Source organism: Castor canadensis, chromosome 7, assembly GCF_047511655.1.
Source record: "Castor canadensis chromosome 7, mCasCan1.hap1v2, whole genome shotgun sequence".
NCBI lineage: Eukaryota > Metazoa > Chordata > Mammalia > Rodentia > Castoridae > Castor > Castor canadensis.
The window spans coordinates 160,156,345-160,169,703 of NC_133392.1; the positions used below are offsets into that span (position 1 = coordinate 160,156,345).

Here is a 13,359-nt window from a genome sequence, read left to right on the forward strand (position 1 = left end):
ATACAGAAACAACTTTAAAAAGTCTGGAATAAAAGTTCACTTTTAAGGAATTTACACCCTGCACCCCACCCTATGCCCTACCCAAATATATTGTGTTGGTTCTGTTTATTTAACAGGTATAGATGATGACGATATGAATTTGAGTTAAAAACACAACATTAACCTGTAGTAACCTTTTCAAGAAAAGAACTTACAAATGTCCATGGAAACAGCGTGGAATAGTTATATGAAGAATAGGTAAAAAGAAGGGCTTTCATTTTTCTTTTGAAAAAGAACAAGTGCTCCATGTAAAAGTGTAAATAAACAGTCAACAGTTTATTGTATCAGAAAATAATTTAAGAAAATCAAAATAAACCCAGTTTTGCTATACATGAGTCATGGGGAGAAACATGGCTCTGAAACAGCCAACTTAAAACCTGTAAACACACAGGCCATGTGGCCCCGCTCCTTCTCTGCTCTCCTGTGTTTCAGGTTCATGGTCTGTGAGTCTCTAGTTCCATGGTGGGTGAACTTGGGGAGGTGGGAGGAACCATGGGCCCTGACTTTATTTTTATGTAATGAGTCCTGGTGAGTTCAAATGTTATTCAAACATACTGAGGGTCAAAGTGGAAATGGTCTTCTGTCCCTCAGATCTGTCCTTCTAGGATAGATGCCTCCTGTGAAAAATCCAGTCCATAATTTGGATGTTTACATATTCTGCTTATTCCACCCCAACCTCTAGATGTGCCTAATGCTCAACACCTGACAACCTGAAAGTCAAACATCAAACAGCCAGTTCCTTTCCTACTTAGTCATAGAGAAGCTGTCATGGCCCATGAGAAGTTTAGTCAGTGACCTTCAAGTGGCCAGGGTGTGCAGAGGAGCACCCTGCATCACAGATGCACTGGAACCAGATTCGATGGACACCGTCCACTGTGCCAACTGTGGAGGGACCTCTGCGTCCTGTTTCCCCATGCTCAACATCTAACCAGCATTTTCTTTTTTTGGCTTTTGTTTTTGAGACAGGACCCCACTATATAACTCAGGCTGGCCTGGACCTCACAATCTTCCTGCCTCAGCCTCCCGAGTCCTGGGATTACATCCATGCACAATCACACCTGGCAGTTATTAGCATTTTGTAAATATTTTGCAATAAGTGCATCTCACTTTTTAAAAATGTAAACAACTTAAAAACATTATCAATGCATGGCCTTAGTCATCCTCTGACATCCAGACTACCACTTCTTGAGACTAATATGTCAGGAGACTCCATTTAGTAGCACAGGTATAAGGGACTGGAGGCTGATTGTTAGGCCCATTCATCTCTCAGTGGTCCCTATTTCAATGATGCATTAAGTGAACTTAATAACAAGGTCATGAAAGTTCATGTAAGTTTTTGCAGTTGCTGGGCGGCTTCACATTTTAATACTTTTAACTGGAGAGTAGCCTGCCTTGGGCTCCAACACCTGCCATCTTGTTTATGTCTTCCAGAAGAAGACATAATCCTAATGGGGCTGCCAGAAGAAGAGGAAATTTAAAAACTAAAACACTCTCATCTTTTTTTTTTAAGAATACTATCAACTGATGCCCCTAAACTGTTGACGTTTCCCCAAGTTCTCACTGTTTCTTACCAAACTTCTCAAGTTTCTGCCTCTCCCACTCACCACCCAGATACAGATTCTGTGGACCACGTTCTGTATCTCCACACCAACCTACCTTTGCCAGGAGCTGTAGCACAAATGCAAGTGAGAAACTAAACATGCAACAAAAATATGCCTGTGGATCCTGGCAGTGAAATTCAAGCAGTGGCTAAACTCATGGTCTGTCATGTCTGCTCACTTTTCAAGACTAGTGGCCCCTCCTTGTCTTCCAGGCCCATGGGAGAATCCTTGTGCCTGTGTGCAGAAGTGATTTCAAGAGCACCATAGAGAATCCACCTCCCCAAAACTTGCCGAGCACTCAAGGAAAAGCACTTTGCAGACCTTAGGTTGACATTAGAAACCCATGCACATGTGAGAGAAAGCATACAGAGTGAAGTTCTCAACTAGCACAGAATTGGAGGCAGAGGGAGAGTGGTGGCTGCTGTGTTATGGAAAACCTTACCAAGTAATGCACTAGCTCCCTGCTTGAACTTGTGTCGCTTTCAGCATCCTGAGATGTCAATAAAAAGATTGGAAGTTGGGTTGGCGTGTCACAGAGGCTGAAAACCATCCCTGTTGATGTGGGATGATTAACGAGCAGAGGACGGGATGACTCAATTAGGAATGGGGTGGTGGCCCCATGCAGTTTCCTGTGTAATGATTTGAGCCAATTATACTAGGACTCCTCCATAGTGCCACCTACCCTTAATGGGACGTAATGTTCCCAAAAAGCAGAACTTAAGACATCACAGTTCTCACTTCTCCCATAGTCAAAGCTATCCCCAATTCTCTGAAAGCAGTAACTTGCCCAATTCAAAAAGGCCAGTGTTGACTGCTATTGGCCAACCTAGAAACTATAAGCATCATCACAAAAGAATGTTATTGACATGTGACGAGAGCTAACCAGGTGATCAACTGGGTTATGCCCCCTGAAAGAATGAAGCTCCCAGAGAGTTGTTATTCAGGGTTGTTAATATTTGAGTGTTGAATTCCACATAGAACTCTTTAGGAGATTGCATTTTAAGAGTAAGACTCCCTGAGACAAAGCTCATTAACTTATGAAGGAAAATTTCCTACAAGCCTGAGCTGTCTGTTCCCAGGCCTGACTCCATCACTCAGCAGATGTTGGACTGTGGGATTCAAGATCCTGACAGGAGCTACTTCAGCCCCACAGGGATGTCTCAACACTCCTCCTTTCTCCCACTAACATCAATGATTTGAACTCTCCCCACCCAAGCATTCCAGATGGACAAGGCTGGCCCCAATCACACCATCACTTTTAAGCCAAGGCTGTCCCATATATGACTTAGATTCATGGGTTCACTCAAAACGACTCTCTTGATTCTATGCACAGTAACCCCTCAAACGTTTAGGAAGGAATCCATCAAGAGGAAGTGGCCACGGAGCTTCTAGAAGGATTTATTTTACACTTTCAGTGCCAACGCAGAATGAGTCAAATCCTACTTGACCATTCTCTTTGTTTGCCATTCCAATTGGGTGTGGCGGTGTGTTGTTTAAAGAAGGTGTGGAGGGTGTGGACCTATGGCTGGCAGAAGACTCCCCTCCCCTCTCTCCTGCCTCGAGGAGCCCAGGACCAGAATCTTCCCCCTGGCTCATTCTGCATCCAGTCCATGGGGTAGCACAAACTTCTCAGTCAGCTGCAGCTTGATGTTTAGCCCCTGGCAACCCAAGTTGGACAGGATGGAAGGTGATATGCTGGTACCCCTGTGCGAGGCTGGCTGTTCTAGTGAGGCCGCCTCATGTTTCCAGAGAAGGGGTAATAAATAAGGTTACTCGTCTAACAACATGGAATAGTTACCGTTGGACGGTGGCATGAGAGTTGCGGTGCATAGAATTATGCTTCCAGGGTGGTGGCTGCCTGGCCACAGGGTGACTGATAGGACCACTGCAGAGTGGCTTCAGCATGCTTGCTAGCTGAGATATTTTAGAATGATTTGAGGGCAGAAGCAGACCACTCTTGTTCGTTTGATGGTTGGGGTGATTGAAAAGATAAAAACTCCCTGCTTAAGCCTCTCTCTGCCCACTCACTCCTCACATGGAACACAAGGCCCAAACCCAGAAATAACATAAAACTGAGCACGACTGTGCTTCATACTCCGAAAGGAAGGGCTGATAGCATATCCCACAATGGCAAACAATCCCTGGACCTCTCCCTGGAACCCCTGAAGACAATGCTGAGTGTAACTGACCCACAGACTTCAGCTCAGAGTGAAGAAGGAGCCTCCCGCATCTCACAGACAGAACATCAATGTGAGCTAAGTGGAAAGAGTAATCAAAGACTCCCAGATGACAAGACTTTGGCTCATTTATGTGGGCTGTGCTATTTACACTGGGTAACAAACAAACAATCAAAAAACAGTATGACAGAGCAAATTGACAAACTACTCCAAAGTAACTATTCCAAAATGACATGAATCATGGCATGTTTTGGAAGAACCACTACTGAAAAGCAGATGTTGTGTAAGAAGGATGGGCAGAGTGTGCTCTGGTCTGGGGGAGAATTTTGAAAAGGCAGCACCTTCTGGGACCAGGAGGGATGGTACCCAGGGACCCTATCTCTTCTGCGCTTAACCCTCTGTCCTTTAATCCTCTTGTCCTCCTTGAACCTGGTTGGCAGGAAGAGAGGGAGGAGGGCCAGGCTAGAGCTAGGAGATGGGGGCAAGCTAACCATCAGTCAGGGTGATCTTGGCCCTGGCAAGTCCTACTGTCCCTGGAATGATGGAGGGCACCTGGTGAGAGCTAGGTAGAGTTGTTGTAATGACTGGGGCACCGTATCCCCAGCATTGCACTGCATTGCTAGTCAAGAGGTGAGATAACGCTCTCTTGCTCTGTCCAAGCCCAGACCGTCCTTCAGTAAGCAAGTGATGACTTGCTAGGAGATGAAGGATGTCAGGAGGAAGGGGCACAGACAACACCCACCTCCTACCCCTCTGCTCCAGTGTTTCTACCACTTCTCTCTCTCTCTCTGGACATTATTTTTTTGTGTTGCTTTGCTAGTTATCTGTCTTCTCTCACAGTAGAATGCAAAACCCACAGGAGCAGAGCTACCACCCTCTTGCCTACAAATGCACAACCACCATTTGGATGTCCAACAAGACCTTGTTGAAAAAGAAGACAAATGAGTCATCAGCCAATCATGGTTAGACAGGGAGAGTCCCTTCTCTTCCATCTGCATATGTGAGTGGCATTTTCTGAAGGACTCACAAGCTAAAACAAGAATAGCTGAAGAAATCAGGAACTTTAGTGTCTTTTCCCATCATGATTTGAGGGACTTGTCTATGGAAGACAGCCCAGTGGAGCATTAAGGATGATGTATGCTAAGATTCCCCCAGTGAAAAGGGCTGATGATCAACAAAGAGACAAAAGGTATGACCTGGTACCATTTTGGAATGAACAACTGGGAAGACAAAGCCTGACTGGGGAAGGGTTGTAGGTCCTAGCCTCAGCCCTGGGTCCCTGGAATCCAAAGGACTAGTGTCAGTCCAGCTTCCCAAGCTTCAGAAGATCCTGGACCATCTGGGAGAAGAAGCAAAAGGATGGAGTCTTTCTCTATGGTCAAAAGAGTCAAAACAGAGATGCTGAAGATAATATGTTCATTTGATTCAGCCGATGGAGCAGACATCCAAACACAAAGTACCTGAAGGTGCAAACCTATTAGTAAGGCTCTGCCTGGTGCCCAGAAGTGGTTGTGAAAGTCGTGTGTTTTCAGAAGAAAGAAGAACTTGAGATGGCAAGATCACGAGAGTAATGAGTGGCTTCCTGGTGGCCAAATTTAGAGTTGGTGAAGTAAGTATAAAATGCTCCAGGAAGCTCTAAGGGAAACCCCTTAGGAGTTGAACACCATGAACACTGCCCAAGCTCAAGAGAGGGAAGGTTCAGAAACACCATGGAGGGGTCCGGGGGCCTCACCATTCTGTTCAAGGAGGTCACTAAGTGGGAACACTTATAGCCCCCACCTTCTGAGGACTGGCTGTGTATCCACACTATGTGTGAGAAGGCTACCACAGAACAGGAAAGTGGGTAGAACATGCCTGGCTCTGTCTTGGACGTGGCTAGAATCTGAGTCCAGTAGGACTGGGTCAGGAAACTTCCTTGGCTGTGCGGAACTCGTGCCTTTCACAATCAAAACGTGGACCAAGACCAGCTGCAATCCCTGTTCTAACCACGCAAAAGTGACATCAAGCATGTGAGGGTAAGAAGTGACTGAGCTAGAAGTGAACTTGAATGTACACCAAGATAGCTCCCAAAAGCCAAACTCAATTGCTTCAAAACCATAAGGACTCACAGATGAGCAATGGACATGGCCAGGCTGCCTTGGGAACCTGTGACTCTGGGAAAAACAAAGGGTACAGTAGAAGTAGACAGAAATTTGGGGACCTCACCACATCACCCTCCTTTGAGTACTTTTCAGAAAGAAAAAGAAGCCAAAGCAGGTACAAAGGACAGGTGAGCTGGGGGGATCTGCTACTGGACTGCAGATATTCCAGAGGTCAAGGTGAGAAAGGGGGTACACTCAGGACTCAGAACCCTGCCCCAGGCTGCTGAAGGGTTGTTTCCTCCCAACTCACCAGACACAAGGAACACTGGGAGTTGCATACCCAGCTGCAGGGGCTGTGTTTGCAGGGCTGCACTTCTTTGCGTCTGTCATCTCCTCTTCCTTAGGTACATTTCCAGTTGGGAGTGGGGGAGGCAAGATAACCATGTAAGAATGAGAAAAAATATCTGTCTATTCGACCCCACCATCATCAGGAAACAGCAGCCTTGATTGGTTTCAGTGGATGCCGGGGCATTTGCTTCTCTGGGACTTGTGCTGTGTGGACCCCAGCCCTGTATGGAGTGTTTGGCAAGGGGCTGCCAGGGGTTGATAAGGGGCTTCATCACTTTGACCTTCCCTCCAAAGCTCAGTGTCTCAGGGATTCGCAAAGAGTTCAGGACACCCAGAGGGCAGCCCATGGTCTGGAGACATGGCTGAGATGCAGCCAGAAATGACACAGCAGATCCCTGCTTGAGAGGGCCTCCTGCCATCACCTCCTTTCCAGATAAGCTTGCTCTGGAGCTCAGCATGTCCAAGGCCACTGCCTGCAGGACACTGACAGCCCTCAGCTTGCACTCACACTGAGCTGTGCCCCTCTGGAATCAGAGAAGCCCCAACCCCCACCTACAGCAAGAGGAGTTTGAGAATAATGGGATAGATGAGGCTGGAGGACACACAGAGAGAATGGTCCAGTCCCAGGAACCTGAAGAGGGTCAAATAACAAAAGAACAACTTTCTAATGTCCAAGCAATGCCATGAACACAGATCTCAACACAGTGACATTGCAAAAGCGACCCTATGTCACGTATTTCAGGAGGTACAAAAGCAAACTTTTCAAGCACATTTCAAGGTGTTTTAGAGGGAGACTGAGTCCCAGGGAAGAATCAGAACTTCAGCAGCCCAGTCGCTAAGTGGGATAAGCTGTGTGTCTTATAAGCAATGCTGGACTTTTCCTCCCACATCCTACTGTGATATTGAAGTCACATCCGGGCCATGGTAGGAAACACCTTCTTTGCAAGCTAATCACCCACCCTTGATCTGAGCTTCTGCCTCTAGTAAGGAAGAGTGCTGGGGCCGGGGTGGGGTGAGGGGGTGGTGAGATGGACCCCCAGATCCCTTACAGCATTCCCTACTGGCAGCAAGTCTGGATGAAGCTTGTGAGGAGCTTGCCCACTTTAGACATGGCAGCATCTCTAGCACAGTGGGCATGGTGTGTTTCTCTGTAACAGAGCTCCAGGCTGGGGCCCCTGCTCTCCCGGGAAGATTCACATTGGGCCCATTGACAGTGGGCCCTTGGGAACCAACAGAGCTGCATATTCCTACAGTTTCCACCCTCATTCACAGCCACCCTTGGCCCAAGAAAAAGCACAACATCTGCCCACCGGTACGAGGGAGGACAGGCAGCCATGTTAGAGCACAGTTGAGCCAGAGCCACGTGGTCAGGCTGTGGACAGACAGAAGGATGCTGCTCGTGTCCAAACAAATGGGAGCCCTTGTGCGTTTCTGAGTGCTGCCTTGACATACGCACACACGGTATATGGATATATTCCTTTAATTTTTGGAACTGGAAAATCTCTTTAATTCAGTCTATGCTTGTATAACACAGATGTTTGAGAATCTACCACCCACCCAACCTGGTGCTCAGGCCTGCTGGTCAGCATCCAGCTGCCTAAATGTGCACATGGCTGGTAGGTGGGGCCTCTCCAAACACTTAAATGCAGGTAACATTTATGCGTGTGTGTATACATATATATATATATGCATATATATATATAGAAAACCATGGCATTCTTAATTCTGGCCCAAGGTAACAAATCACACACGTAGTACCACTTAGCAAACGAAGGATGTCATTTAAGGGCCTCATCATCTGGGTCGAGGCTGTCCCCCAGGATGAACCGTGATGAAATACCAAGTCACCAGGAAGAGTAATGAAAATGCTCACCTGGGGAACTGAATTTCCAATATATGCGGATATATGCATGTGTGTTTGTGTGTGCAGGTGTGTGCAGCCTGTGTGTGGTGTGTGTGTGAGGCAAGTTGCCGAAGTAAAAAACACCAGTTTATTCTGTTCATACTAAGCATGTTAAATAAATCAGATTTTGTAACCTATAACACAATTCTTTTTTTTTTAAAAAGGAACATTGAAGATCTTCAAAAATTGCTACAGTACAAAAAAAGTGTGTGTGTGTGTTGGTATTTATATTACGTATATTAACCAGAAATAGTGACTATCGGAAGAGATTCCCACCCCTGTGTTCCGTGAGATTTCTACGCGTGGTTCGCTCAGCTCCGGGTCACTACATGGGCACATAATGGTATATTGGCACAGAGTCGTGGTACAGATCCCAGGCGTCAGGTACTTCCTCCTGTCCTTTAGTTTCTTTGTTTGTTTGTTTGGTCTCCTTCGTTTTTCTGTCACCAGTCTCTTTCTTGCATTTCTTCTGTCTGTTCTCCAAGGAAAACTCTGGGAGAAGGCGGTCACCCATAGGCATGAGTATTTTTTACAAAAATATATTTGGCCTAGAGTGCCCTGCTGAGCTCCCCAACGACAAACAGAAGTGGCAGGTGCGGGGACCCTCCCCCTCAGATAGTTTAAGTTTTAGGTTTTGTATTTTTTGTTTGTTTTTGTTTTGTTTTTACAGGTTCACCAACGAATCCTGTGTGGAAAGAAAACAGAGAAGAGATTAAATGGCAGGGGCCCGAGGCATGAGGAGGCCATGGAGGCCACCACCACACACAAAACCCAGTCGCTCTCCTTCTTGGCCAGCTGTCACCAGAATGGCCTCAGGGAGCCAGACAGCCACAGTGCTTCTGAGTGGGGTCAGGGTCAGGGTCAGGGTCAGGAGAACTGGAGTTCCACCACAGCACAGCCACAGGCAGTACCACAGGTGCATGTCAGTATGGGAGTGGAGTGCTGTTTGTACATCTGCGTTGTCACTTGGAAGTCCCATCAGCACTACCACAACTACAGCTACAGGCAAGTCAGACCCTCAAACAGAGAGGGAAGTGCCACCACACCCTAGTCTATGATGGTACAAGCCAGCAAAGGGGGGGCCAACGACCCCCAGATGGAGTTGGAGGAAGCCCCTGCTGGAGTGCTGGCGTTTGCACAGCGATTGACCAGGCTTGTTTCATCACAGGCATCTTGGGAAACACAGATTCCTGGGCCAGCTCTGGAGACCTGTGAGCAGGTCTTCTGGGTGACACATGAACATGGGTTTTAAGTAACTCCTGGGTAGGTATAATGACAAGTCAGGGGGCTGCTCCCCAGCTCTCCTCTTAGACTCAGATGTGGCATTCTTTCCCCCATCCCAGTGACTCTGGGGGTCTGAGGAATGAAGCTCCCAGGTGAGGAGCACCTGCAGGCTGCAGGTGTGGTGAGGGAGGCTGGCAAGTTCTCAAATAGCAGCTCTCACTCAGCCCGGGTTCCTTGTCTGTTACCAGAGTCTTGGCTTGTCAGTTTTGTCAACCCCAGGGGGTGGACAGGGGGTGACTTCCTTCCCTGGGACCCCAGCCTGGATAACACAGAGACCAGTTCATCCCTTCACCTTGTCTGCTACCTTCAGAGGTCTCCTGTCTGGGCAGGTGCCTAAATTGAAACATCCACCTGGCCTCTGTGGGAAAGCCTGCCCGCTGTGGGCACCCTGTCACCACCTTGCAGAAAAAATGGGACTTCCTGTCAAGTCAGGGCTGGGCCACTCTTGTCAGTCTTACTAGGTGTCTCTTCCAAGTTTCCAGGATGGAGGCATTTAAAAAACGAAGTTATTTAACACAGAGAAAAATATCCTTCTAGCATGCCTGGCTTCATTCAGGTGTTTTGAAAGTTAAAAAATGTAGGGACAAATGCCATATAATTTCACTCAGATGAGGGACCTGGAGCCATTGGAGTCACAGAGACAGAAAGTGGGTGGAGACAGGGCGGGGGAGGGGACTTTAGTGCTTAACATGTAGAGTACTGACGTGGGGGGTGGGGAGGGTGGTTCATCCTGGACAGGGACTGTGGTGATGGTGACACAGCAGTGTCACTGACCTGCACACTTAAAAATGGTGAAGATGGCTGGGCGCTGGTGCTCTCACCGATAATCCCAGCTATGCAGGAAGCAGAGATCAGGCAGATCAAGGTTAGAAACCAGCCCAGGGCAAATAGTTGGAGAGACCCTATCTTGATAAATCCATCACTAAAAAAGGACTGGTGAAGTGGCTCAAGGTATAGGCCCTGAATTCAAGCCCCAGTAGCACCAAAAAAATGATCAGGATGGTTAAACTTTTATGTATGTATATTTTTTACAATTAACAAATTTTTAAATCATTAAAAAAAAAATGAGGTCATTAAAGGCTGGGCATGGTGACCCAGTACTTGTTCCTGATGGCCAAGACAGGCTGCTGTCCTTGTTCTTATTTATTTTTTTATTTTATCATTTATTTACTTTGGATGGGGACTCACTGTGTAACCCAAGCTGGTCTCAAACTTGCAACCCTCCTGCCTCAGCCTCCCGAGTTGCTGGGATTACAGGCATGCACTGCAACACCTAGATTCTAGTTATGAACTATTACTAGAGCCCAGCTTCCACTCAGATGTGACCAGAGCGATATCCAGGTTTGGACCTGACGTCACAGGACTGCCCCACCTTCCTAAGAAAGGTGTCTTGTGGAATTGCTACCTGGGGCTGCCTCCCTGTCACTGACCCTGACTTTACAGAGACAAATCAAGGCCAGAGGAGCGGCTTGACCCCTTCCCTGCCAGCCTTCTGCTGCAGGCTTCCTGGGGGCTTTTACTAGGAACTGTCCCACTGAAAATCCTCTGTCCTTCTTAAACTGGCTCATCGGACACTTCCAGACTCAGTTACTGGTGGCTGCCTCCTCTCCACCTCATCCTTCCCTCTCTTTTTCCCTTTCTGTGTCCATGTGGCATACTGATCTCAAATTGCAAACCTCAGGTCCTCTGGGTTTCTTCAGAAGAGGTCCCTACCTCCCTGGGGAGCCTCCTCCCTATCGAACATACCTTTCATTTATGTCTGCCCAGCTATACTCTGTCCAGTCACTTCTCAGGTGTAAGACACTGCAGTGATTTCTTTAACCTTTGTGTGTATGCTGGGTCCTCAGGTAGCAAGACACTCTGAGCACAGGGTCTCCTGCCAGGGGTGCCTTTGGCTCACTCAGGCCCCAGCTCTGTAGCTGCCTGAGTGTGAACCACTATAGAAGGAGGCTGGGAGGCCAGGTGTGGCCCTGAGAGGGCCTTTGTCCTGGGTCCTGGAGACGGATCCTCCCCAGTCTGACACCTCCCTCAGGTGCTGCCTGCAGGTGGATGCTGACAGGAAGAGCCACATCTAGGGAGACCTGGGCTCCTCGGAGGAGATATCTCCAGCCATGTCAGGGAGAGAGTGCCTTCTAAGTCTACAGACATCTCTGCCTAGCATCTCAGGATGACTGAGAGAGAGAGAGAGAGAGAGAGAGAGAGAGAGAGGAGATGGCTCCAACCCTGTGTGTACCATGGCCATTTTCCCAGCCAGAAGGGAGCCGAGGCTACTCTGGCACTTCCAGATGTGCCCTAAGTTCCTGCCCAAGTCCCTGCTGCTCCCACTTGGGCTCACAGGACAGTGCTTGAACCTTTTGTTCCAAGGGTTCCATGCAAGAGCCTCAGCATGACACCAAGCCAAGGGAAAGACCTCCTCTGGTCAGGTGGAAAAAACACAGAAGGAAGCAAGCAGCTAAGGTAGGGAAGCTGCTTATGCTGCAAAGCCATCTTTGGGTGGGATCTGGGATAAATTCTGCCCTCTACTGCCTGGAAGGAGATTTGGGCTGCAGGCTTCTTGGGCTCACTGGGCTTAATGGTAAGGGTCTGCTTTTGTAAACCAAAAAGAACAAACACACAGCAGGGACTGGTCAGCCTCCCCACGACCTGAAAGGGCGACTTTGCCCCAAAGTCTACTTGGTGCTGAATGTGGCTTTTAAAGAAGTGTTCCTTTGAATTACAAAAGCTGATATGCTATTAATGTATTTTTTAAGAGCGAAGTGGGAAAGCTCAGGTGCATCTCTTATTACTCTGTGAGTTATGGCTTCAATGTGTTTTTGAAAATAATAACTCTGTGATTTTGTGATTTCATTCTCACTTTTGAGGATCTGTTCAGAATGAGGTGGCAAATGAGGATAGTTGAACTAACTCTAATGAGATTTTCTTAAGTTTACTTGTTCTATGAGAGATGGCAGGAAGAGTCAATGACAGGTGTCCCCTTCCTTGAAGCAGAGAAGCCTGCTGCATTCTATCTATGCCCAGAGCATCTGGCCCTACTGGGATATGATCTGAGTAAGAATTGGCTGCAGTCTATGGAGGTGGCAGAGCCCTGGGAAGCAGGTGTATGTCTGCCACGAGCCCCAGGCGTCACAGACAACCTGTCTGCAGGGAAGCAGACTGGGCCACAGTTGGGTCCCACATATGCATTACAGGTAGTGTGAGAAGAGGAGGAACTGAGTGATAACAAATGGCTACCTCATCATTAAAGATGCATTTGGAGCGTCTTAACGGCTGTGAGAGACAGAAATATCTCCACTGGCTCTTAAACCTTAATTAAATGTTGTAGTATTAATTGCTGTTTATTTAAGGGACAATAAGTAGCCTAGTAAATCCGAGAGATCTCTCTGACTACTCTGTTCAATGATCACGTCTAGGATTCATTACAAGAATCAGGGGATTCATGGAATCTGAAGGCTTTCACCCTAGTAAGTGATAAACAGCTTGTCCGGCACACAGCTATGGAATCTTTAAGCATTTATCAAGAACTAGCGAGGCTGCTTGTGTAGCCCTCCTGGTCCACGGCCACAGAAAGTCACCAGGAATGAACCACAGCTTTGTGTTAATAGATAAGTAAGCTGAGCTCAGTCTTCTAAGAGCTCTTGGCTCAGTTGCCCAGTGGCCCCTTCTGAGGTCCACAAGGAGGGGTCTAGCTGCCTGGAAGTAGAGACATCCCCTCGTGTAAGTGGGGATGGTCCTGAAATAGTTCCTGGGACAGTGTTGGGAAATGAGGTCCCATCTGGGGCACCCATATCTCACACCCTGTTTGTGGGGCCTTCAGTGCAGCTGGACAGGGAGAGCTAGGCTGATGAGACAGGGAGGATTCTGGAACAGAGAAACAAATAAAGCATTTTCCTCAATTTTGTATTTTTGTTAATCAGTGCTGTGGCTTC

General features: G+C 47.6%; 1 protein-coding gene across 1 annotated transcript in view; it reads right to left on the bottom strand.

Annotated features, from left to right (window-relative positions):
• Positions 1–288: 288 nt before the first annotated feature.
• Ajap1 (adherens junctions associated protein 1) overlaps positions 289–13,359 on the bottom strand; it is a 122,858-nt gene continuing 109,787 nt past the window's right edge. Inside the window, exon 6 of the mRNA XM_074081521.1 lies at positions 289–8,834. The gene's annotated coding sequence lies outside the window, so the exon portion shown is untranslated. The remainder of the gene's footprint in view (positions 8,835–13,359) is intronic.